The sequence below is a fragment of the Pan troglodytes genome, chromosome 7, assembly GCF_028858775.2.
Source record: "Pan troglodytes isolate AG18354 chromosome 7, NHGRI_mPanTro3-v2.0_pri, whole genome shotgun sequence".
NCBI classification, from domain to species: Eukaryota; Metazoa; Chordata; class Mammalia; order Primates; family Hominidae; genus Pan; species Pan troglodytes.
In genome coordinates, this window is record NC_072405.2 from 58,637,839 (window position 1) to 58,665,624 (window position 27,786).

At 35.9% G+C, this 27,786-nt stretch overlaps 1 protein-coding gene across 6 annotated transcripts in view; it reads left to right on the forward strand.

Moving 5' to 3' along the window:
- SNTG1 (syntrophin gamma 1) overlaps positions 1–27,786 on the forward strand; it is an 869,847-nt gene that overhangs the window by 149,871 nt on the left and 692,190 nt on the right. The window lies entirely within an intron of this gene.

A 27,786-nucleotide genomic window follows, 5' to 3' on the forward strand; every position in this document is an offset into this window, starting at 1 on the left:
AAAACCAGAAAAAAAAATATTGTAGTCTTATGTGGAAAACTCCACTGGAAAAAAGAAGGACAATGAATTTGATTATAGCAATAAACGCACACCATGAATATCATTAACCATCACTTATTCTTTCGTCAGTTCTTTTCTTTTTTTTTTTTGAAAGACATATAAAGCCATTCTGCTGTCACCAACAGTCATCTTACATTTGTCTTAAATGTGCCTTCTCTTATGAAAGACATCAAAGGTCTATGTGATTTTGCATTTAGTATTGCTGCTGTCTCTCTTTCATTTGTTTGTTACTTTTCTGTGCAAGCAATTCCAATGAACTTTTACAAACTTGAAAACATTCTTATTTCCTACATATGTGGCTTTTTTTTTACCAGTTTATTTCAAAATGCAAACTAATACCATTACTTTAAAAATTGAACTATTAATTTACACACCATTTAACTTTCAATTGCATTCTGAACCTAATTTAACTTTAAATTTACCTTTAAGCCATTAAGAAGATAAGATTAGTCGAAATACAATTGTAGGCCATATGGTTGTTTCAGGTCTCTCCATTTCTGATGTGGGATTTTATTTTGAATGGGCTTGTTTACTTAGCTCAGTGTGAAATTAATCGGTTTCTCAAACTACTCTTCTAGCTCTTACATTTTGTTAAACCTTTTTTAGCCTTCCCTTTGACAATCTGTAAGTTGCTTTCTTTTGAATTCTTTTCAAAATATAGTTAGGTAGTTATGACTCATGTATTATTTTTGTTAGGTAAAAACCCACAGTTGACCAACTTTCTCTTTTTGTTGGAGTTTGAGGATCCACACCCTGATTTTGGTTGCCTTGGCTGATGTCTTCAGCATGAGCTCTTGTAGATGCTGCTTCCAGATTCATGGATTGCTTAGGGTCATCCACAGATGACCTGGAATGATGCAGTGCACACAGACCCCTGTGTCTGCAGTACTCGGGCACACAGCCTGCTGGGGCCTGTTGCAGGGTCTCCATCAACCGTTGCTGCATGAATGATTGCAGATATCTTTCATGCAAATTCAGATTTTTTTCTTCCCTAAAGATTCCTCTACGTGTATTTCATCATCTTTTCACGTCCAGGCACACCCAAACATTCCAGTAATAACAAAAATCAGACAAAATACCTAGGAAAGCTTTCAAAATAAATCTGAGGGTCTCCTATGAAGAAAAGTACAAATCTTTGTTGAAGGACATAATAGATGTAAAGGAACAGAACGCAATCAGTTTTGGTCCTTGATCAATGATCTACATGAGAATATTTCCATCTTCTCACATTGCAGGTTTGATGCAATCCTAATTACAACCTCTGTGGGATTAGCGGGCCGGACTGAGAGAGGCTCTGGGAATGTTACTGTCACATTCATCAGGCATTATCCTCAGGCAGATTACCCGTGCGTGGTATCCTTGCTAATTGTAGCTTTTCTTGCCACCGGACTTGTACTTTCTTCTCTTCCTCAGTGCGGAGTCAAACCACAGTAGTCACTTTCCTGAGTGAAAAATCATTTCCAAGGTGTTTGACACAAAGAGATCCTGAGGACATTTGCTGTCGTCTTTGTTTGAGTACTCCAGACTCAGGGAGCTGGGCCTGCGCCGCGGGAGGTAAAGCTGGGGCCACACCCCCACCCCTGCCAGCCAGGACAGTTCCTAGACCCTTCCCCTGAGCTAGGTTTTCCAGTCGCATGGAGCACTTTCTCACATATTCCATGCTACTGATTTATCTCGCTTATTTTCTACCTCTTCTACACAAATGGATGCCCAATTGTGGTAGGATTCTTTTTCTTTCTTTCTTTCTTTTTTTCTGTTGATTCACTACAGTATCTGTAGTGCCTGAAACAATCCATGATATACTCTGTGGCTGCTGTTGAATGTTGAGTAGATGGCTTTGATTTTGCTTTTGCTCAGCTGATGTTAACAGTCCTTTTCCCCTGCTGCTGCTGTCTTGTCAGTCAGCTCCCTGTGTGTCTTCCTAAATCTATTCACAGTTACAATTACTTAAAACATTATTTTTAAATTGCAGGTTTTATAAAGCTATCATGTCTGATCTCTTCATTGCAGTACATTGTTCTTGACAAAATTGAAAACAAGCAAAAAATCATATCTTATTTATGATTTACAATTTATCTGTTTTCTCCAGACAGTTGATAATTGTCACTACCACTTATAAACTTGTATCCAGTACCTTCCTTTCAAAGCTAGATGCTAGGGTGACAGAAAAGGTTTATAAAGGAAAATGTATATAAATTAAGTATCCAAGAACAGAAAAAGGGAAATGAAGTTTGGGCTACTTATAGGAGTGAAAATAAACTCTGTGATGTGCCAGCACCAGCACAGGCTCTTGTAGTTTCCTCCCAACTTTGGGCTCAGTGGCATCATGTTGGTGGCCAGTTTAGGAGTATTTATATCACAAAATCCACAAGTGCTGCAAATCAAGGCTTTTCTATTCTAGAATGCTGGTTGATAAATAGTAGCCTCAACATTTACCAGAACACTATAAAAACAATTCAGTGATCATAAAGTTATTATCCACAGAATATTTACTCGCATGGAAAAATGTTCACAATAAAAATTGGTGTTTAAAATTGTTTATTGCAAAAAATTGTGTAATGAAATCATCTTGAAAATACTTGCATTACTAAGATATAAATGGTTCTCTCTGGGCAGTGAGATTGGGAGGAATTTTTTTTTTTTTTTTTTTTTTTTTGCTTTCTCTCCAGCAGCTTGACAATACAGCTTCACACGAAGATACCTTTTCCTTTTAAAACCCCCACTGTGTTCTCCTTCCTCCTGACTTCTCCCCAGGGTACCCATGTTGAATCCCTGGTGTGGATCCCATGCTTCATTCCTGCCCTGCTACTTGCTCTGCTCTCAGCTTGCTGCACAATCCCCCACCCTTCCTGCTCGGTTCACTAAGGGCTCTCTAGGCAAAGCTTGCCCAAGCTGCTCTCCTCCTGCAAGTCTGTGCTAAGGCCATCGGACTCGCCTGGGGCTGGTTCTGCATCTGCAGCCTGTGGGTGCTTCTGTGAGCGCAAGTCAGGCTGTGCAGCAGGTGGTCTGTTCTTGTCAGTTTCTTGTCTTCTGACCATTTGTGGGGCTGTATTGGCAGTAAAACACCCACGACACAGAGGACATTTAATGTATGTTTGGTAAAGTAGTAAAGAATGGATGCATGTGATACTAAAAATATAATCATTACAATAGTTAATAAGGTATTTTAATGCAAATCAATCTTTTTATAATATTTTGAGAAGAAAAACACATGTTCACTGGAGAATATTAAAAACAGATCTTAGCTCAGACGTGTTATTCGAATATTGAGGAAAAAATAAACATTATGTGAGTTCTTTCCGTCTTTTTGAAAATCGAGATTAAAAAAATTGTTCTTTATTGTGGCTCCCATAATTTAAAAAAATAGCTTTTCTTTTGTTATTTTAACTTTTAAAAAACGTTTTGGAAAATGTAGTGAAAACGTATCATCCACTAAAAACTAAAAGCATTTTGTTGTATTCTTGTGAACAGATGCAATCATAAATTCAATCTGATTTTTTTTCCTCTTAGAAATAAAACCATTAAATCAGATGACATAAATACCCATGCACCTGTGAATTACTGGTCAGGCCAAATGACTAGTTTCAGCATCCAAATTCCATAAAAGCAAGCTGAATAGGGCTTCTGTGTTAGAGATTTGAAATTGAAATGAAAAAAACAAAGCAAAAACAAAAACAAAAAGAAATGATTTCTATTCCATTCTGCAAAGCAAAATTGAGTTTCCTGGTCAGGTTCTCTATTGCTGCATAACACAGTACCCACGAAAGTGAGTGGTTTAAAACAGCCATCATTTTATTTTATCCAATCAATGTGTGGGTTAAGAACTCAGGCAAGGCATTCTCAGTCAGGTTTCTACCCCATGGGTTGCCATTCTTGGTCAAAATGTGTCCAGTTAGTATTCTCACTTGCAAGGTGCCCTGTTGGGGACGGCTGGAGGCTGAGCCCTTCTCGTCTCCTTCTTCATGGAGAGTCAGACTTGCCACAGTCATTTAGCTGCATGGTTGTTATTCTTACCTGGAAAGTTAGGGCTCCAAAGGAGAGTGTTCCAGGAGGCAGAAAGTGGAAACTATCCGTGTTCTAAGGCCTGGACCCATAAGCAGGTACAATCTATTTACTCTGCACTCTGTTGGCCAAGGTGGTCACAGAGATTGGTCAGATTCAAGTGGAGATCCCAACTCCTAAGGGAAGAATACAAAAGAATCTGTGGACCTCATTAGTCCATCACATATACATGAACTTATTTTTCCTGTTTTTGAGACAGAGTCTTGCTCTGTCACCCAGGTCGGAGTTCAGTGGCATGATCATAGCTCACTGCTGCCTTGAAAGCCTAGGCTCAAGCTATTCTCTTGCTTCAACCTCCTAAAGTAGCTAAGACTAAGTCTTTTTAATTTTGTTCAGAGATGGGGTCTTGTTATTTTTCCCAGACTCACCAACTTGTTCTAAGATATAACAAGATTAAATATATATATGCATATATATATGTTTGTGTGTCTTATATACGTATACATATACATATACATATTTATTTATTTTTGAGGGGAATTTTGCTTTTTTTGCCCAGGCTGGAGTGCAATGGCGTAATCTTGGCTCACTGAAACCTCCACTTCCCAGGTTCAAGAGATTCTCCTGCCTCGGCCTCACGAGTAGCTGGGATTATAGGCTCACACCACCATGCCCAGCTAATTTTGTATTTTTAGTAGAGACAGGGTTTCACCATGTTGGCCAGGCTGATCTCGAATTCCTGACCTCAGATGATCCGCCTGCCTCGGCCTCCCAAAGTGCTGGGGTTACGGGCATGAGCCACCACTCCCAGCTTAAAATATGTATATTTTTATAGAGAACATACTAGTACTAAAAAAAAAACTAAGATTAATTATGCAAAAATAAAAAGTTTCAGTTGATACATTTTTGCCATCCAATAGAGATAAGCATCAGGAATAAAATATAAAAATGTTAAGAGCTGATTCATATTTTGTTCTTTTCCATTAAAGAATACTATTTTCTTGCTATTATATTGTTCCTAGAAATTTAAATTATCAAAATACAGCAAAATGAACCCCCCAGTGTGATTGGTACCAACTCATTCTTGAATGCATTTTTGAAAGTCAAATATCAGAAAATTAAATAGTAGATTACAATTTAGTATTATGGCTAAGACCTTGAGCTTTTAATTCAGACAGACATGGATCTATTTGCCTTGGACAAGTAATATGTTTCTTGGACAAGTAATATATGAAGTATGATGGTTCACTGTGATAGCTAGAGGAAAAATAGTAACTGCTATAGAGAGTTGTTTATTATTAAATGAGAATACATATGAATGACTTAACATAGTGCTGAGACATACAGGTATCCAATAAGTAATATTATTTTTATGAGTGATACAGAGTGGTTCTATTCCATTTTACATGTTATAAAATTGAATATGAGTTATTCTTTAGGAGGAAGACACTAAATAAACATGAAAAAATTCTAAATTATGGCTTATACAGTTAATACTTGCCTGAGCTCAGGCGTTTTAACCAGAAACATAATAATAGAAATCCAAGCATCTTCCCTTTCATGAGTTAACTGCCTACATTAGTTTTGTAGAGCTGTTGTAACAAAGTAAATATAATACTTTATTGTTAATAAAGTTAATTCAGTGAGAAACATCATACTTTTATCTTGAAGTACTTGAAGATGATGTACAGTCTTAGAAGAGTTATGTGGGAGGAAATCTGATCATCTCTAAAACTAAAATAGCAAAGCTAACATTAATACAGGCATACCTCAGAGATATCATGGGTTCAGTTCTAGACCACAGCAATAAGGTGAATATTGTAATAAAGTGAATCACACAAATATTTTAGTTTCCTAGTGCATATTCCGGTTTAACTGCAGTGTACTAAGTGTACAATAAAATTATGTCTAAAAACAATGTACATAATTTAAAATTATTTATAACTAAAAAATGCTCACAGTCATTTGAGCCTTCAGTGAGTTATAACATTTATACCAGTGGAGGGTCAGGCCTCCATATTGATGGCTGCTGACTAGTCAGGATGGTGGTTCCTAAAGGCTGGGGTGGGTGGGGCAAACAGGAATAGATTCCATCTTGAGAAACCACACTTTTTTGCTCATCCATAAGAAGCAACTCCTCATACATTCAAGTTTTATCATGAGCTCAATAATTCAGCAATTCATACATCTTCATGCTCTACTTCTAATTCTAGTTCTCTTGTTATTTCCATCACATTTACACTTACTTCCTCCATTGAAGTCTTTAACCCCTCAAAGTCATCATGAGGCTTGGAATCTACTTCTTCCAAACTCCTGACATTGTTGAAATTTTGACCTCCCCTCATGAGTTCTGAATGTTATTAATGACATTTGGAATGATGCATTTTTCCAGGTTTTCAATTTACTTTGCCAAAATCCAGCAGAAGAATCACTATAGCCTTAGAAATTGTATTTTGGAAATTATAATAACAGCAACTCAAAATTACTCTTTGATCCATGAGCTGAGAAATGGATGTTGTTTTAACAGGTATGGAAAAAACATTAATCTCCTTGTATGTCTGCCTCACAGCTCTTGGGTATTCACGTGCATCATCAATAGCAGTCTGCTTTTGAAAGAAATTTTTTGAAAGAGATCTCTTAATTTTAATTTTTTTCTGAGAAGCAGGTCTTAACAGTGGGCTTAAAATATTTAGTGGACCATACTGTCAACTGATATGGTGTTGTCCAGCTTTGTTGTTCCATTTCTAGAGCACAAGCATACTAGATTTCACATCATTCTTAAGGGCCCTAGGATTTTCAGAATGGTAAGTGAACGTTAGCTTCAACTTGAAGTCATTAGCTGAATGAGCCCCTAACAATAGAGTCAGTTAGAGACTACTCATCTCTAGTTATGAAAGTCCTAGATGACTTCTTCCAATATAAGGCTGTTTTGTCTACATCAAAAATCTGTTGTTTAGTGTAACCACCTTCATCACTTACCTTAGCTAGATATTCTAGACAACTTGTTACTTTTTCTCCATCAGTACTTTTATGTTATGATGATGACTTCTTTTCTTAAACCTCATGAATCAGCACCTGCTAGCTTCAAATTTTCTTCACTTAGCCTTCATAGAATTGAGAGTTATGGCCTTGCTGTGGATTAGGCATTGGTTTAAGAAGAGTTGTGGCTGGTTTGATCTTCTAACTATATAGACCACTAAAACTTTCTTTATATCAGCAACTGTAGAGTTACTAACTTACCTAATTTCAATATTGTTGTGGCTTTGGATCAGGGAGGTCCGAGTAGAGGGAGAGAGATAGAGAAACAGCTAGTTGTTGGAACAGTCAAAACATACACATTTATCAATTAAGTTTGAAGTTGTATATGGTCGTGATTTGTGCCATCCCAAAATAATTATTATAGTAACATTAAAGATAACTGATAACAGATCACCACAACATAATAATAATGAAAAAGTTAATATTGCTAGAATTACCAAAATACTGAGAGGTGACTGTGCTGGCAGCCCTTGCTCACTCTCGGTGCCTTCTTGGCCTAGGTGCCCACTCTGGCCGCACTTGAGGAGCCCTTCAGCCCACTGCTGCACTGTGGGAGCCCCTCTCTGGGCTGGCCAAAGCCAGAGCCAGCTCCCTCCGCTTGCAAGGGAGTGGGGAAGGACAGGCACCAGAGGGAACCAGGGCTGTGCCCCGGCCGCACTCGCGGCCCACGTGAGTTCAGGGTGGGCATCCTCTCCACAGGCCCCACACTTGGAGCGGCCTGCCGGCACCACTGGCCCCAGGCAGTGAGGGGCTTAGCACCCAGGCCAGCAGCTGCAGAGGGTGCACTGGGTCCCAGAGCACTGCCGGCTGCCCACACTGCCCTCATATAAAAACCAGCTTCTTCCATGTCCCTGCAAAGGACGTGAACTCATTTTTTTAATGGCTGCATAGTATTCCATGGTGTATATGTGCCATATTTCTTTATCCCATCTATCATTGATGAGCATTTGGGTTGGTTCCAAGTCTTTGCTATTGTAAATAGTGCTGCAATAAACATACATGTGCATGTGTCTTTATAGTAGATTGATTTATAATCCTTTGGGTATATACCCAGTAATGGGATTGCTGGGTCTAATAGTATTTCTGGTTTTAGAACCTTGAGGAATCGCCACACTATGTTCCACAATGGTTGAACTAATTTACGCTCCCACCAACAATGTAAAAGCATTCCTATTCCTGCACAGCCTCACCAGCATCTGTTGTTTCCAGACTTTTTAACGATTGCCATTCTAACTGGTGTGAGACGGTATCTCATTGTGGTCTTGACTTGCATTTCTCTAATGACCAGTGATAATCAGCTTTTTTTCAAAAGTTTTTTGGCCACATAAATATCTTCTTTTGAGAAATGTCTGTTCATATCCTTTGCCCACTTTTTGATGGGGTTGTTTGATTTTTTTTTCTTGTAAATTTGTGTAAGTTCCTTGTAGATTCTGGATATTAGACCTTTGTCGGATGGGTAGATTGCAAACATTTTCTCTCCTTCTGTAGGTTGCCTGTTCACTCTGATGCTAGTTTCGTTTGCTGAGCAGAAGCTCTTTAGTTTAATTAGATCCCATGTGTCAATTTTGGCTTTTGTTCCAATTGCTTTTGAGATTTTAGTCCTGAAGTCTTTGCTCATGCCTATGTCCTAAGTGGTATTGCCTAGGTTTTCTTCTACAGTTTTTATGGTTTTAGGTTTTGCGTTTCGGTCTTTAATCAATCTTGGGTTAATTTTTGTATAAGTATAAGAAAGGGGTCCAGTTTCTGTTTTCTGCAATGGCTAGCCAGTTTTCCCAGCATGATTTATTAAATAGGGAATCCTTTTCCCATTGCTTGTTGAAGATCAGATGGTTGTAGATGTATGGTGTTATTTCTGAGGCTTCTGTTCTATTCCATTGGTCTATATATCTGTTTTGGTATTAGTACTATGCTGTTTTGGTTACTGTAGCTTTGTAGTATAGTTTGAAGTCAGGTAGTATGATACCTCCAACTTTGTTCTTTTTGCTTAGCATTGTCTTGGCCACATGGGCTTGTTTTTCTAATTTCATTTTCTAATGGCCATTGCTGTAATATAAAAACACAATGTATATTTATGGTGATCTTTAACTTATGACTTTACAAAACTTGTTTATGAATTATAAAAGTTTTATTGTGGTTCCATACTATTTTCTATGTTTTTATGATATACAGACACATTTATCATTATGAAATGTCCTTCTCATCACTGTACTATTTCTTGTCTTAAAATCTATTTTGTCTAATATTGATAAAACTAGGCCAACTCTCTGATGGATACAGTTTTAGAGTATACCATATGCTATCCTTTTAATTTCAATCTTTTTATGTCCTTGAGTATAAGATGTGTTTTTTGTTGATGATATAAAATTATATCTTACATTTTTATCAAGACTGATGATATATGCTCCATTAATAGAAGGTTTAGCAGATTCACATTTAAACTTATTATTATTATGTTTTGTCTGTCATTTGCTACTTTTTAAACAATTGTGTCCTTTCATTTCCTGTTTCTCCTTTACTGCCTCCTTTTGTACTAAATAAGTATTTTCAGTGTGCCATTTTAATTTCTGTTTATTTTTGCTGTATTATTTTGAGTTATTTTATTAGTGTTGGTTTATGTTAGGGGTTGGCAAACATTTTTGTAAAGATAGCAAATATTTTAAACTTTTTGGGTCACATGATCTTTTCTGCAACTGATCAATTTGTTATTGTAGTATGAAAGCTGACACAGCCAATATACAAATGAGGAACTAAGCCTGTTTTTCAATAAAAATGTACCTGCAATCAGTTAGCAGCCCAGTTTTATCTATGAGTGATAGCTTATCCACTCAAGTTCTGGGCATTACATTGGGTATATTAACTTGTTCAATTTACTTCAGAATTATAATTGCTTATTCTAATAAAATATATCAATTTTGCTCCAACTTCTTTTCTTCCTACCTCTTTTGTGCTAATATTGTCATATATATCTATATGTTATAAACTCCAATTACAGTGTCATGATTATCTATGTATAATATTTATATTTAATAAGTTAATAAAAGATAGAGAAAACAATGATAGAATCTTTCATGTATACCCACATATTTACCATTTGTGACACTTTTAATTTTTTCTGTCAACTTGAATTCAGGGCTGCTAGCAACAGTTTTTTTCCAAAAATATTTATATTTTGCCTTCATTTTTAAGTTTTGCTGGTTATAAAATTCTTTGTTGACAAATATTTTCTGCCATAATTTTTTTGTCTGTTATTTCTAATAAGAAGTCAAGCAATAATCATGTTGTATATGATTGGTCATTTATCTCTAGCCTCTACCAAGTTTACTCACTTTTTGGCTTTCAGTAGTTAGACTACTATGTGTAGATGTGTTATCTCTTTGTCTTTATTCCGTTTGGCATTTATCAGGTCTCTTAAATCTATAGGTTAAAATTTTCCATAAAATTGAGACATTTTCAATTATTATTTTTTCCTGTACTATTTTTCTGTCCCTTTCACTTTCTCCTCTTCTTCCTGTGGTGTCATTTCATGTATGTTGCTATGCATCATATATGGTGTCTTCCCGCAGGTGTCTGAAGGTCTGTTCACCTTTTTGTTTTTGTTTTTGTTTTTGTTTTTGTTTGGTATTTTTTAGAAGGAGTCTCTCTCTGTTACCCAGGCTGGAGTGCAGTGGTGCTATCTCAGCTCACTTCAACCTCCGCCTCCCGAGTTCAAGCGATTCTTCTGCCTCAGCCTCCTGAGTAGCAGGGACTATGGGCTCATGCCACCACATCCGACTAATTTTGTATTTTTAGTAGAGAGGGGGTTTCACCATGTTGGCCAGGATGGTCTCAATCTCTTGACCTCGAGATCCACTCACCTCAGCCTGCCAAAGTGCTGGGATTACAGGCGTGAGCCATTGCGCCCAGCCTATTCACTTTGATTTAATCTTCTTTCTCCCTGTGCTTTAGACTGGAAAATTAATTTTGTTATATCATCAAGTTCATTGATTCTTTCTTCTCCTATCTCAAATCTTATGCTAAACTCCTCTAAATAATTCATTTTTGTTATTGTCCATTTTAACTCCAGAATTTAAATTTGATTTATTTTTTCTCAGTAATGCCTATGAATATTGAGTTCCTCTATGTGGTGAGAAATTTTCATTGTACTTTCCATTAATTATTTAGATACGATTTTCTTTAGTTATTTGAATATATTTATAATAGCTGCCTTGAAGTCTTTGCTGAATTCCACATCTGTTGACAGAGACAAAAATCTATGGACTTTAAAAATTTTTGCTAAATATTGGTTACACTCTTGTTTCTTTTTACTTTTATGCACAATAATGAGCATTTTGATAATGTATGTTGTAATTCTAGATTCTGACTTTTCCACAGTATGTTTTTGTTGTCTCGTTTGGTTGTTTGTATAACTTGCCTGGACAAAGTTTGTGAAGTCTTTCTTCCTGAAATATGTGCCTGTTTATTTATCTGCTCCTGTTTTTTCTTCTTGTTTTTATTTTTAAGTCTGGCTTCCTACTGTAACTGGTCATCTTAAGAGTGGGTTCATCTTAAGAGTGGTAAAAGAATGTGCTTAAAGACTTTGAGCCAGTAAACTTCCTATTCCCTGATGATGAATTTATGAATGTCCTGGAGAAAGTTTTTAAATCTCAGGCCATTTTAAAGCTTCCCATGCTTTTACCTCCAATAGGCCCTTTCATGCCTCCTCCACACATGCACTTAGGCTTCTTTTGCCAAGAATGTTTGGGTGCCTTAGCACCCCTCTACTCTCTGCTGGACACATACAGTGACTCCCGTCAATCAGGGATATGTGGCTAGCTTAAGTCTTCCTTTGACTATCTGACTTCTACAGCTCCCTATTACATCCCGTGCTACTCCTACAGTTCATTGTTTACCCCAACTACGAGCTCAATCTCAGGCTAATGGAGCCACTGACCTCTTTTTTCAATTGCCACTGAGATTTCCAGTTTAATGTATGATACTCCCAATCAAGTGAGTCCTTTCTGACAATAGGTGTGAAGCTGCTGGTTTTCATATCCTTCCAATTTGGGTTAAACTACTATGCCAACAGAACTGAGGGAGTCCTGGGACTAGTGTGGGTGAAGCAATCACAGACTGTTAGGCAAGATTTTTAACTATTCTTAGCTGAAATTCAGTAGTCTCAATAAATTAATGTTTCTTAGTTGGTTTTATGACTTTTGTTAAATCCCAGAGCTCTAAAACTGCTGATTTGACCGTTTGTTCAATTTTGCAGTTGATTTTTGAGGGGAAGATTTGTCAAGCTCCTCAAGCCAAGAGTCAGAACAACATTTTTATATAAATGCTTATATAAAAAGCTAAAGAGACTTAGATAATTCTTTACAAATACATTGCTCAATAATTGAAGTCAATTTTGCACCCATAAATTATCTTGTGATGGATACATTTAATCAAATGCAGAAAATATAAGCAAAGCCTTTTAATTAAAGAAAGGGCTTCTAGTAAAACAGAAAGCAACTGGAAATCTGTGAACTTCATTATTTACATGCACATTCAGTTTTTAAGCTTGTGAATTTTATATAAAGCAAAATATTCTTTCACTAACAGAATTCCGGTAATCAGAAATAGTGTATGATACATATAAGCTATAAGATAATGCAAGCAACTACTTCAAACATTCATTTTTTTGGAATGTTAATATCCATTGTGGTGTTGTGCTAACACAGATATATATCTGTGTTGTGATATAGTCCTGTTTCCTGAGAAAATATTAACTGCTAAAGTGGTGGGATCATGTTTGCTTATACTTTTCATTTGTTCATTTCATCATGCCTTCTGACTATCCAGTCAGTAATTTTGCAACATTTGAGTATTATTCAAAATTATGACTCTTCAGTTATACAAATAATATCAAATGGTTTTCTTATTCTGCAATTTCTAGGAAAACCAGAAAAGCCTTAATTTGTTGATGTAACTTTAATTTAGAACCTCTTTCAATTCTGAGTTCTTCATTCTTTTAGCATTAAACACACAAATTATTTTATTGCTATAGCCATTCTAAATGTAATAGATACTCCAAAAGCCATCTCTAAAAGACACCTCTCACACTAAGTGGTTCATGTCGGGGGAAATGTGCTAAATAGTGTATGCTAGAAAATATTTAAGTAAACTGTAAAACTGGCCAGGTGCAGTGGCTCACGCCTGTAATCCCAGCTCCTTGGGAAGCTGAGGCAGGAAGATCACAAGGTCAAGAGATCAAGGTCATCCTGGCCAACATGGTGAAACCCCATGTCTAAAAAAAAACACAAAGATTAGCCTGGCATGGTGGTGGGCACCTGTAGTCCCAGCTACTGGGGAAGCTGAGGCAGAGAATTGCTTGAATCCTGAAGGCGGAGGTTGCAGTGAGCCTAGGTCACACCACTGCGCTCCAGCCTGGTGACAGAGTAAGACTCCATCTCAAAAAAAATAAAATAAAGTAGACTATAAAACTAATTTTTTGGCTAAAATTTAGATGACCAAAATCTATATGACCTCAGATAAGTCATTTGCAGGTCCTTGGTTTATTTCATGACTTAGATGAGAGTAAACTATTGTGCTATAACATCTAAAATCACAAATTGTAAACATCTCTCTCATTGCAATATGTTACATGTGCTATGGCTTAAATGTCTCTGAAAAAACTCATGTTGAAATTTAATTGCCATTGTAACACCATAAAGAGGTGGGGTCTTTAAGATGTGATTAGGTCACAAGAGCTCTGCCCACATGAATGGATTAATGCTGTTATTGTGGGAGTGTGTTAGTTATTGCAGGAGTTCAGCCTCTTTTTTCTATCTCTAGGGCTTGCTTGCCCTTCTGACATTTTATGACACAACAAGAAGGCCTTCACCAGATGTGGCCCCTTGATCTTGGGCTTCCCAGACTTCAGAACTTCTGTTTTTCATAAATTATCCAGTCTATGGTATTCTGTTATAGCAGCAGACAAGAAACACAAACATGTTTGTAACTACAATTAATGATGAACATGTTTGTAGTTTAACATGTATCAGTAAAAGTGCACTCTTAAGTTAGATGATGCAAGAGCAGGAAGCTGGTATGCTTTGTCTTCTCCAGGTAATCCTATCTGTCCATGTTAGAAAGTAATTATGGAAGAATTTAGATAAAGCCTCTTTTATTTACTTTTCTTTTAAATTCTAGGATATTAAGAATATAGAGAAAATGTGTGCAAGTCAGAACAAACAATTTAGAGCACCAAGTCTTTATAGAAAAATTCGTCAGTAACTGACAACTCCATAGCAGCATCTACACTCTCCTTTTTAAATGTCACAATTCACAAAACTGACTTCCTTCTTTCTTCTCTTCCTTCTATACTATATAGTTAGTACCAGAATGCCTTTATAGGCATGGGTAGGCAGTCCTGGATAATGCAAACAAAATATTTTTCTCATTTACTTTACATTCTTCTGAGGAAGTCAAGAGCTTAAGGATTTGAAGATCAAAGATAAGGCCCTATGCACAGTGTAACCAGCATCCTCATAGTATCATCAAGCCCTCAGGTTCTTTCTGTCTCTACTCCTCTAGTGTTAATTTCATTCTTAGGCTGCTCTCCTCATTGTCACATTTAGTAGACAATCTGTGCTGCAGTCTGCACTGCATGTCTGTTCATATTCAGCAGGATATAAAGTAATCCTGACCTGGAGCCTAGAATGTAAATCATTATTTTTCATCTGATTAGCTCATTAATTCATGCACCAAACCCTGGAACAGTAAACATCTTTGGGAACTCCACATGTTCTCACAATTTCTCTCATCCGTGGCTGTACTTTAGGATTTGGAAAACTCTCATAACACACACTGATGCCCAAGCCTTGTGTTGGACCACTGAAATCGGAATCTCTGACACTGGGGCCTTGTCAATGGTATCTTTTATAGGTTCCACATTTTCTGCCGGCCTGAGGACTGCTGGCGTAGCACAATGAGGATTTACTTTTTTGTCTTATATGAGTTCATACCCAAATTAAACTGGAATTCTCTCAGAGAAAAAAAAAAGGATCGATTTGGGGTAGCAACCAACCATGTCCATACAAGCTTTCATGATTTTCTTGAGGGTTAAAACAAATGTGGAACACTGTGCAGCAGAAGAAAAATGCAGAGAGACAATTGGGCCACATAGGGGACCACAGAGAGCTGCATCTGATGCTTGAGCTAGATCTTAAGGAATTAACAGGAATTCCCTAAATGACTGTTAGGCATCATCACAATTTTAGTGTTGTTTTTTCTCTCTGATGGAAGTGTGGAGACAACCATGGGTACAGAGGAAGAAGTTGGAGGCAGGGAGACCATTTGGAAGCTATAATTGTGTAAACTTCATTAGGAAGGATTATGGACTGAATTAATTTAGAAAAATGGAATCTAGACACAAGGCCACAGAAGGGATATGTAGAAAAAGGGTCAATATGATGTAATAATCAATTAGTGTTGCCCTGCATGATGAGGGAGATAACTTTTTAGGCTGAGGGCCAGTTTTCTGCTTGAAAGGTCAGATGAATGTCTGTATCATTTATAGAGATAGGAAATACCAGGGGAAGGACAGGCTTGGGAGATAATGTCATGGGTTATGTTTGAAGTGCCTGAGGCATGGGAGGCTGTGCCTAAGATACAAGAGAATGGCAATTTTGGGAATCAATTGAATGTTCATAACTAGAGACATGGATTTCTGTGTTGTTTGCAAGAGTTGGTTGAAAATATGGTCTTAGTGACCATCAGTGGAAGGAAACAAACCAAAAACTCACCTTATATTAAAAAGATTATAAACCTATTATATATTGTATAAAGTAGTGAAGGGTTAGAATATCTGCTTAAAAAGCACCAATAGCAAACTTGTAGGCAACTGTAGCAGTGAAATAAAGGTTTTTCAAATATTGGAAATGGACATTGTGTTCAGAACACTCTTTTTGAAGATCAGCATGTATTGTGGTATTCACACTTCTAAGGCAAGGTCATTGTTCTTTTATTTGTTTCACACAGAAGTCAGCTTCAAGGTCTTGTCAGGATTAAGAGTACCTTCAGCTTGAGGTATTACACCATTATGTTCCAGGTAGTTTTTGTGAAATAAGTGAGAGATTATCATGTCTATTTTTTAACTGCCCTCTGTGATTGATCTTTTCTGAATAAGACATGGTTTAGAAAGACTCAAGAATGTCTGGTTTGTTTTCAGCTTCTTCTTTTAGAGATATAATAAGGTCTCTCCGTTGTAATCTCCTGGGGATTTGAGCTTCCCCTGAAAGGGTCAAGTTTGTCTTCGATTGTAACAAGGCTACTGCTCAATTACCCCTCTGCTTTGGTATCTCAAATAGAGAGCTTCCACAGTTCCAGAGCAGCTGAAACTCTTAATCATGTGGTTTACTATTTTATGATGCCATGTATAAATATTTGTTTCAATAATGTCAAGCCTCTTTACACTGTGTCAAAATCATGCTGAAATGTTCCACCTTTTCTTGCATACCTCTTCCTACATTTCTCTTTTGTTTCTAAAATATTTTAGGTGCTTTCATGGGAAAAATATCCTTACATAGCCAAACCATATAATAGTCTATAAATATATTCTACTTAGTTCTGTGTGTATGTTTAATCAAAGCATAAACTTAATAACCTTCCTTATTGCAAAGTATATGAGGATAATAGTGTTACTAACCTTTAAATGTAAACAATTAGACAGACAACTATGGGCAGTCCTATTATACTTTTAAAAGTATTTAGAATTTATTTTAGAATAGAAAATTTCTATAGGATCACTCCCAGGGCTAGGGCCATAAGAGTGTCATCTTCAAGTAACACATAGAAATTAAACACAGCATTTCAGAGACGAATAAATTAAGTAAACATCAATTAATTGTATACCAGTCCTCTGCTTTTTCTTCTTAAATATTATAAAATTTTTGAGCAAAGTTTCAAATTTCATTAGTTTTCTATATTACTCAGGCTGTTTCAGTTGCAAGTGACAAAATCCAGTTGTAAATTGGCTTAAATAAAAGGGGAATTGGTTGGCTCACGACTTGTAACCGAAGAGATAAGGATAAAGCTGGGTCTATGCCCATCTTAAGTGGGGGACTCAGAAGACATCCCTGGATGCAGTTTCTCTCACTTTGTTTCTCTTCTCTTTCTCTGGATTGGTTTTCATGCAAGACAGGCTTTCCCTTCATGGTGGTAAGATAGCTTCAGTCCTGCGTTCTCACAAAATCAAAGAGCAGCAGATTTAGAAAGATTCATCTGCAGAAGGTTCTCTAGAAGTCTTGATACTCATTCTGGAATCACCAGCTCAGGTCAAGGTCTATATACCTCTTTAAGTTATTAGCTTGGCCGGGTGAAGACAATGAGCTAATTGGGTCCTGTACACTAACTTTGGAACCCAGTGCTCCCCTTCTCTCAGATTATACTGAATGGGAATCAAAAACGAGTGTGTGATCCAAAAATATCAAGGGCTGCTGACAAAAGCAGGGAAGATGGGTACTTGGGCAGACAATACAATCAGGAAGAGCCATTATATCTCTGCACATGTTGTACTAGTTAGAACCTGAGACACAAAGAAACAGACAGCATATGAATAAAGTGCATTGAAGGCAGGAAAAGAAATAAAAGAATGAAAAGATAGCTTTGCTGAAATTAAGGCCACAATGAAGCCCTTGTTAAAATTATGCTTTTGGAAAATTTATATAGAAAGGACTAGTTTACTACTTTTAAAAATGCTGGAAGATAGTAAAGAGATGAGGAGTGTTCACAAGAATCTTAATGGACCAAAAATATGTTTTCAAGATGAATTCTTACTTTCCCATGAATAGGAATAAACATAGTGGCATAGATAATTAAAATATTTGGTAATAAAAATATATTTTTTCTTAATTCGGAGCAAGAGAAAATGAGATTATCTATTTTTCTTTTTTCTTATTTATATTTAAGGTGTAAAGCATGACGTTTTGATATACTTACACATGGTAAAATGATTACTACAGTCAAGGAAATTTACATAACGGTCTTGAATTTCTCTTCTTTTCTTTTTAATGTTTGTGCGTGTGGTAAGAGCACCTGAAATCTACTCTTTTAGCAAACTTCCAGTATATAATACAGTATTACTAATCATAGTCACCATTCTGTACATTAAGTCTCTAGATTATTGACCCTACATAACTTCATTGAGAAACATCTTCTCATGATCTGCAACTCCCTATCCCTGGTTATCATCATTCCACTACTCTGTTTTTATGTCATTAACTTTTTTAGTTCCATACATAAGTGAGATCATGCAGCATTGTCTTTCTGTGCCTGGTTTATTTCAGTAAATAATGTCCTCCAGGTTCATCTGTGTTGTCTAAAATGGTAATATTTTCTTATTTTTAAAATTTGAATAATATTTCACTGTGTGTGTGTATGTATCATCATTCTATATTTCATAAGTATATTTCACCTAAGGTGCTGTTTATGTTTTTCTTGAGAATAACCTGCCTGATGATATCCCTGAAGAATGGTCAATGGGAAGTTTTGTGTAATCCATAAGCAGGATAATAAACAGATAAAAACTTTTTAAATTTAATTTTTTCTCCTATTTGATGGTCTGTAGAAGTCCCACATAATTTTAATTAAAATGTCAGATTTAATTTGAGTAAACTACAGTATGTTAAGGCCTCTGCTGAGTGAGATAGCAATGACAAAATATAAAATCTGTCACCTGGGAACTCCCAGTCTAAAAAAAACAAAAACCAAAAACTCAAACGAATAAAACCCTTCTTTTCCCACTTCGTATTCTAAGGAAAATATAATGACTTTATTTATTGTATGCCACTGAATGAGATTATAATTAATAATTGACTTGCATCAGGTTTGCTGTTTTGTGTCCTTTAGTTTTCTGATGGCAGAAGCCTGGCCCATCTGGTTAAGCTCTCTGTTCCTGGAAGGAGGACATAGCAGGGACTTCATACGTGGGGATGAATCAATGTCAAATGAGGAAAAATACAAAGACCTTAATTAGATGGTCATTGCTATCAGTGGACATGTTGTGAAAAACCTAAATACATCAGATTTGGGAGGTTTTTGAGAGCCACTGAGGCAGCTATCAAAATGCTCTTCCAGTCTCTTCCTTTAGGGAGGCCATGTTTCTGTACTCTGAAGTCTACAGATGTGTTTGCTCAAAAACCACATTTCCCATGGGCCACACCCAACCTGACTGACCGGCAGGAATGATAACAGGCAGATCCATTCCTGGAAAACTTGGGTGGGATTTGGCTCACACCTGATTTTGGCTTCAGGACTCCCTGATATCCTTGCTGAACTTTCTTCAGCTTAAATAGCTACTTAGGACACTTCCACCCCATTTTCCCTCTCTTCTTCACTCAGAGTCAGCCTTGCATCATGGGTCTTCCAGACTTCTTAGGCTTCTTCTTCATTTTCTTTCACAGGTATTTCCCTAATATAATTCTTGCACATTGAATCACATCTTAGCATTTGCTTCTCAGGAGACTAGGACTATCACAACCATGTTACACTGACAAACAGTTTTAATATTATTCGACAGTCTCTGTGCAGTACAATGTTGCTGTGCTAGATTCTAGTAATGCAAAGATAAGAAAGACAACACTCCCAATAAAACATACTGTATTGGGAGAGAGTGTAATTCAATACAGTAAAAGGATTATAATTTACATTCTATGGATTTATCCCAAAAGGAAAGCACTGTGGCTGGTGGGAAGACACCAGTGGATCTCGTTGAAGGAGAATTCTCAAGAGCAAATAATATTAACACCCATCTGTGTAGAGCTAGCCATGGGAAGCATTGATTCTAGTTGTGGAGCACAGATACCCAATGATGATATTCATATGTGGGTGGACAGTCATTGTTAATGATTCCACTTCTAAGGAAGGGTTTGCCAAACCCTACCATACTCTAAAGTAATTCTCAAACATTAATATACATATCCAAATGACCTGGAGGTCTCATTAAAACTCAGTAAGTTTAATATAAGGCCTGGGACCATATATTTTCTTTCAATTACAATCTTACTGAGATATAATTGATATACTGTAACAATCATCCATTAAAGTGTACAATTCAGTGGTTTTTAGCATGTTCACAATCACATAGACATCTTCATTACCTAATATTATAATATATTTATCACACAGACCACATTTTTTATATCAAGGTGCAAAGGGGCTGGCATACTCACCAGTAATTAGCACCAAATAACACTAGCCACTCCTGAGTGGTTTCTGTGAAGCCAAGTGAAATAGCAACCAAAATTCCATGTGGATTTCATTTTAGGGCTGGACTAGAACTTCAGTCCTGCCTGAAGTTCTTTCCTACAGAGTCCTTGGAGAAAGCATCAGGCACAAAGATGTTATGCCATGAAAGAATATGGTCCCTTGTAAGACCTACGAGATGTTAAGTATTATAAAATTTAGTTATAAAGTATAGGGGCAGTTGGCTAAGGTAAAGAAGTAGACTGTTAACAAATTGTGAAAAGTCCATATCCATGGAGGAGTTTGGGATTTTATCTGAAGGTAGTGAAAAGCCATCAAGCAAGATTAAACCATAAAGAGACATGGGATAGGAAGATGAATTCAGTGTTGTGAGGTTTCAGAAGAAAGATGTAAAAGAAATAGCAGATTCAAATAAAACTCAAGATTCTAGTGTGGTTAACTTGAGAAGATAATGAGGACATTACTTGAGATAGATAGAACAAAGAAAAAGGAAAAGCCATCTGTCTATGTGTTTGGTTTTCATTTATGCATATATTTTAGGATGCAGTTGGAGTATGAGGCAGTATGTGGCTTGAAGATACTGATGTCTGAGTCTTGTGGAGGTGTTTGCTGAAATTATATGTGTGTTTGGGAGTGTACAGGGAGGGTAGGAAGAAGTAGATAAGTAGCACTGAGGACACATCAACACTTCAAGAGGGAACAGAGGTAAAAAAGTGTGTAAAGAAATGAGAGATTATTGTGCTAAGGGAAAGAAGATGGAACTGAACTGTCAAACCAATTCGGGGAAAAAAGTTAACAGGAAGGCTTACTTATTTATAAATAAGTAAATTTACTGTTTATAAATTTAGTAATGTATGCAAGGGGCTTCTGTGCAGCAAAAGAAACTATCGAGAGAGGAAACACACAGTCTTCAAAATGGAGGAAAATACTTGCAAGTTATATGTCTGACAAAGGTCTAATATCCAAAATCTATAAGGAACCTAAAGAAATCAACAAGCAAAAAACAAATAACCCTATTAAAAAATAAGCAATGGATATGAACAGATACTTCTCAAAAGAAGACATACATGTGGCCAATAAGCATATGAAAAAAAAATGCTCCACATCACTAATCATAGAGAAATGCAAATCAAATCAACAGTGAGATGCCTTCACACCAAATCAGAATGGCTATGAAAGAGTCAAAAAAATAACAGATACATGTTGCAGAGACAAGGGAACACTTATAATGTTGGTAGGAGTAGTGGAAAGCAGTTTGGAGATTTTTCAAAGGATTTAAAACAGGACTGCTATTGGACCCAGCAATCTCATTACTGGGTATATATGCAGAGGAATATAAATCTTTCTACCAAAAAGGACACATGCACTCCTATGTTCATTGCAGCACTATTCATGATAGCAAAGACATGGAATCAGCCTATCTGCCCATCAATGGTAAACTGGATAAAGAAAATGTGGCACATATACACCATAGACTATTACATAGCCATAAAAAAGAAGAAAATCTTGTCCTTTGCAACATGGTTGCAGCTGGAGGACATTATCCTAAGCAAGCTAATGCAGAAACAGAAAACCAAATACCGCATATTCTCACTTACAAGTGAGAGTTAAACATTGAATACACATAGACAAAAAGACGGGAGCAATAAACGTCAGGGTCTACTTCAGGGTGGAAAGTGGGAGGACAGTGAGGGTTGAAAAACTGCTTGTTGGGTACTATGCTCACTACCTGGGTGATGTGATCATTTGCACACCAAACCCCAGCAATGCATAATTTACCCACATAACAAACCTGCACACATACCCCCAAACCTACAATAAAAGTTGAGAAAGAAGAAAAAAGAAATCTAGTAGTTTAAGGACTGAAACCTTTCTGTGGATGTGATCTCTGCAAGCATTTAGATATGTGAATGACAGAAACAGTCTCAGCGTTGCTCAAAATGAAGAAAGTCATTCTGGACAGTACTGAGGTCAGGTGGCCTATTGAGGAAAAGGTAAAAGTCTGCCAGTTATACAGTGGATTTTATATACAATAGATTTTTATACAAGCACATTTCATAATGAAATCCACATAAGATATGATCTTGTTTTTTTTCTGTGTGCAAAACCAGAAGGCAGAAAGTTGTAGCTATGCAGGTTACTACTGTGTACAATTGTGACATGCCCTTAATATTCAGAAAAGAATGTACAGAAATGTTGTACCAGAATATGTTTGTTTGCTTTGTTTATTTCTTTTAAAGTGCCTTTAAATACAGGTAAAAAATGTGGAAAAAACTGAAGAAAGATGTGGATTTTGTTTGTTTTTTTAGAATCTCTCCTTTGTGGTCAGTTTTTCTTTACTGGTGATTTTTTTTCAAATTCTCCAAAGTGAGCACAAGCCTATTTCTAACATTTTTGTTGATAAACAAAATACCTAAAATATGAAATTATTTTGAAATGTGAAAATTATTAATATCTTAATTACTATTACCTGAATCTAAAAAAAAATTCCATGAATGACAAACATTTTTAAGGTCAGTAGAGCCCCAGTCTAGTAAATGCTAAAACCTGGAAATTGCACTGTAATATATTTTACCATTTTAAATCTTTATAATGATGTGCAATTTGGTTTTGTTTCCTCTCCAAGGTCAGATGGCTAAAAACTGGCAAATCCCAAGACTAGGATTCAATTTCCATCAGTGTCAATATCCATTCCACACAACCACCCTTCTTGACAGTATTGAATTTGAGGATTAGATGAAAGGGGATAGATAAACAATAATGTAATACAATTGTGGAAGAGTTCAGCACTTTTTAAATTACAATAGTTCAAATTTGTTTCATTGATTTTTTTGGCTAAGGTGTAACTCTGGAAATCTTGGAGCTTCTGCAAAACATAAAGAAACTTATTGGATAGAAGTGGCGAGTATAATTGTGAAGGAGGCTATGGGGAATTTGTCAGTGTAAACGATGACATCCAAATGAATCTACCCTTGAAGTAAATAAAGGCTTTCCTTGAGTTCACGATACAATTATTGTAATCTTGCTGAAAACTGAATTGTGGAGTAATATGTTTTCAAGTGAAGGGGCAGTTTATATATTTCCCTGTTCATAATATTACCTACTGTCAATGGGAATCATAAAATGTGCACCAAAAGGTGGCAAGATATAACATATTTATGAACTAAAATAGGAGATACATATTGCAAAGTAGGGACTTTTTCCAGAAAGAATAGCTTCATGTAAGTTTGTCTTTGTTTTTAGAACAGCTCACAAAAATTTGGTAAGATTATCCACAAAAGTTATGAATGAGCTATCTTAATGTTTTTATGCCAAAGTAGTCATTCAGGATATAAGTGAATTAATACATTCTGCAAGTATTTGGATCTGAGTATGAAAAAAATAGTAGTAGTGTTACTCAAAAAGTAGCATAATCACTGCAGGAAAATACAAAACACTGAATTCTTACTAAAACTTTTTATTATTATTATTATTTTTTTTTGAGATGGAGTCTAAATCTGTGGCCCAGGCTGGAGTGCAGTGGCGTGATCTCTGCTTACTGTAAGCTCCACCTCCCGGGTTCACACCATTCTCCTGCCTCAGCCTCCCAAGTAGCTGGGACTACAGGTGCCCACCACCACGCCCGGCTAATTTTTTTGTATTTTTAGTAGAGACGCAGTTTCGTCGTGTTGGCCAGGATGGTCTCAATCTCCTGACCTCGTGATCCGCTTGCCTTGGCCTCCCAAAGACTAAAACTTTTTAAAATTGCTGACATAATATTCAATTAATAATTATGTGTAGATGCTTAGTTGTGAATTTGATATAGTCCATGTTGAAGAATTTGTTTTTGCTAGGAACTAATAGTTTTAAACAAATGTAGCTTTAAAAAAAATTAAAATGAAATTATTTCTTTCTTGTAGTTTTTAGAGTAGTGTCAACCACACTCACAATCACAAAATTCCTTATATGTCAGAGAAATATTCTTTTCTAACTTAGTCAATTTTGAAACTAAGGAGAGTTACAAGTGTAGTGTATACTTTATGTACTTTAAGATTATGAAGAAAATACAGTTTTGTTGACTCTGATTGAGAGTGAAAAAACTTAAGAGAACTTCATCATGAAATTCACCCATCATGAGTCTTGGCAGTACCAGATACAAAAGAACTTTTTATGTAAGAGAGGTGTTGCTTGTTAAGTATGCTGTGTTTCATTCAAATTTGTTTATGCAACAGCTTTTGTTTCAATGGTTATACTTGGCATGCTTAGTTTACATATGTCTTTTTAAAATATTAATATGTCTAAAGTTGTAAATATTTAGTTTTGGTGTGTGAAAAGCAATTGAATTTTTTCTACTTCCTACTTCTCCAAAATCTTATAATTGTCATTATTATTTTTCTTACAGGGAGTAGAAATTTCAGATTAATTAAAACATAGCTCAACTCCAGGAAAAACAGAGACATAAAAAGATTTATCTTCATTCTCTCCTGACATTGTTTTTAATTATTTTCATGGTTTCAAATCTTTCCAGTGGGCTCAGGATGTTGCTACTGATTTCATCTTGCTGGTCAAGAAAAGACCATGTGCCAACTAATTTATCCCAATTTCATGAATAAAATATTCTTCCAGTCAGTATTTCATTTCAAGATAGGGTAATATACAGTGGGCCCTTTGTATCGCTAGGTTACTCATTTGTGGATTGAAAATATTGAAAAACTAAATTGCATCTATACTGAAGATATACTGACTTTTTCCTTGTCATTATTCCCTAAATAATACCATCTAACAACTATTTACATAGGATTTTCATTGCATTTGGTATAAGTAATCTAGAGATAAGTATGCAGGAGGATGTGCATAGGTTAAACACAAATAGTAGGCCATTTTAGATCAATGGCTTGAACATCCGTGGATTTTGTTTTCTGTGGAGATCCTGGAGCCAGTTTCCCATGGATATTGAGGGATCACTGTAATGATTCTTAATATAGTGGAGAAAGCATGGGTTTAGAATTTAGACAAGCTCATTTCATAATGAGATCCATATAAGATGTGATCTTGAACAAGTTATGTGTTTGAATATCAGTCCTTATTTATAAGCCATATAATTTTGCAAGTGATTTAACATGAATATATACAGTCATTTATTCCTTAGGCAGGCAATGTTCTAGGTTTTGAAGATTTTGTGGAACATAAGTGCACTTTCATTGGAGTTCATAACCTAGCAAAGAAGACAGGTACTCATTACAGCTTTACACAAAATAGTGAACAAATCACACTATTGTTCTTCTGTAGGAGGTAAACAATGTTACATGTACACATAGAACAACGGGCCACAATCCATCTAGAGGTTACAGAAGGCATTTTGAAATTTTTGAGGTTTTATACTGAAATTTAAAACTATTTAAAAGCACCTCACAAAAAATAAGTGAGTCAACCATTAGGGATATGTGTCTAATGGTAGAATTTCAGACTCTGTGTTACTTGAACTGGAGAGCTATTTGGGAACAGGTAGAATTCCACTCTGAGTCCACCGATGATGATATTCTCTACATAACAAGTAGATTTTCTGCTGCTGGTCTTTGAGAATTTAGATAGTATTTTAATTGTTTTTAAACAGAACTCAGATATTCTTTATATTTTACATAGTATCTGTGGCTAAAATGCATACAGCCACACATGGATACACAAACAAGACAAAAACCAAATTTGTGATTATTCAAGAACATTGATTAGAAAGGAGGATCTTCAAAATTGACATATTCCCATTATCTTAGCAATTTTCAATAGTGCTGCAGTAAACGTGGGGATGCAAGTGTCTCTTTGATAAAATTTCCTTTCTTTTGGATAAATATCCAGAGGTAGGATTCCTGTGCCAAATGGTAGATCTATATGCAGCTTCTTGAGGAAACTTCATGCTGCTCTCCACAGTAACTGTACTAGTTTGAATTCCCTTCAACAGTGTATGAGTTTCCATTCTCCACATTCTCACTAGCATTTGCTATCTTTTATCTTTGTGATAATAGGCATTCTAATCGGGATGAGATGATATCCTTTGGTTTTGATTGCATTTCCCTGATGAATAGTGATGTTGAACATTTTCTCGTAAATCTGTTGGTTATTTGTAGCTTTTTTGAGGAATGGCTAATCAGAGCATTTGCACATTTTTAATTGAATTATTTGCAGTTTTTTTGCTATTGTATTGAGTTCCTTGTATATTTTGGATATTAATTCCTTGTTGGATGAAAGATTTGCAAATATTTTCTCCCACTTTGTAGGTTGTCTTTTCACTGTGTTGTTGATTCCTTGGCTTTTTTTAGTTTGACAGAATCCCGTTTGTCTGTTTTTGCTTTTGGTGCCTAAGAGTTCATCAATAGATGATGGACAATGGAAATGTGGTGTACATACACATTGGAATACTATTCAGCCATAGAAAAAAATGAAATCCTGTCATTCGAGACAACATGGATGAGCTGGGAAGACATTAAAGTAAGTGAAATAAGCCAGGAAAAGAAAAGTTAATACCACATGTTCTCACTCATATGCAGAAGCTAAAAAAAGTTGATTTCATAGAAGTAGAGTAAAATAGAGTAGAATAGTGGTTACTAGAGGTTGTGAAGGACAGAGGAAGGGAAGGATAAGGAGAGTTTTATTAAAGGATGCAAAATTACAACTAAATAGAAAGAACAATTTCTAGTGTTCTATATTACTATAGGATGACTATAGTTAACAATAATTTATTATATACTTTCAAATTGCTAAAGGAGAGGGTTTTCAATATTCGCAACACAAAGAAACTGTAAGTGAGGTGATGGACATATTGATTACCCTGATTTGATCACTATGCACTGTATGTATCAAAACATCACTATGTATCTGATAAATTTGTACAGTTTATTACCTGTCAATTAAAAAAGGACATATTCCTTCAAATATATTAACACAATATTATAATTGAATATTTACTTGACAAAGTTTTGAGGTAAGGCTAAGTTACTTTCTTTGAAGAGAAGCTTGTTAATTAGAGTTTTATCTAGATTTTTCTTCATAAACAGTACCTGGTATGCATTTTCTATGTCATATTTCCATTTTCAGGTTTTTAAAAGTACAATAATACTTACATTCCTTTTTAAAAAAAATTATTTTAGGTTCAGGGATCCATGTGCAGGTTTGTTTTATAGGTAAATTGTATGTCATGGGGGTTTGGTGTATAGATTATTTCATCACCGAAGTGAGACGCATAGTACCCAATAGTCAGTTTTTTCATCCTCACCCTCTTCCCACTGTCCACCTTCAAATATTCCCTGGTGTCTGTTATTTTCTTTGTGTCCACGTGTATTCAATGTTTATCTCCAACTTATAAGCAAGAACATATGGTATTTGGTTTTCTGTTCCTACGTTACTTTGCTTAGGATAATGGCCTCCAGTTCCATCTATGTTGCTGTGAAAAACATGATGTCACTCTTTTTTATGGCTGCATAGTATTCC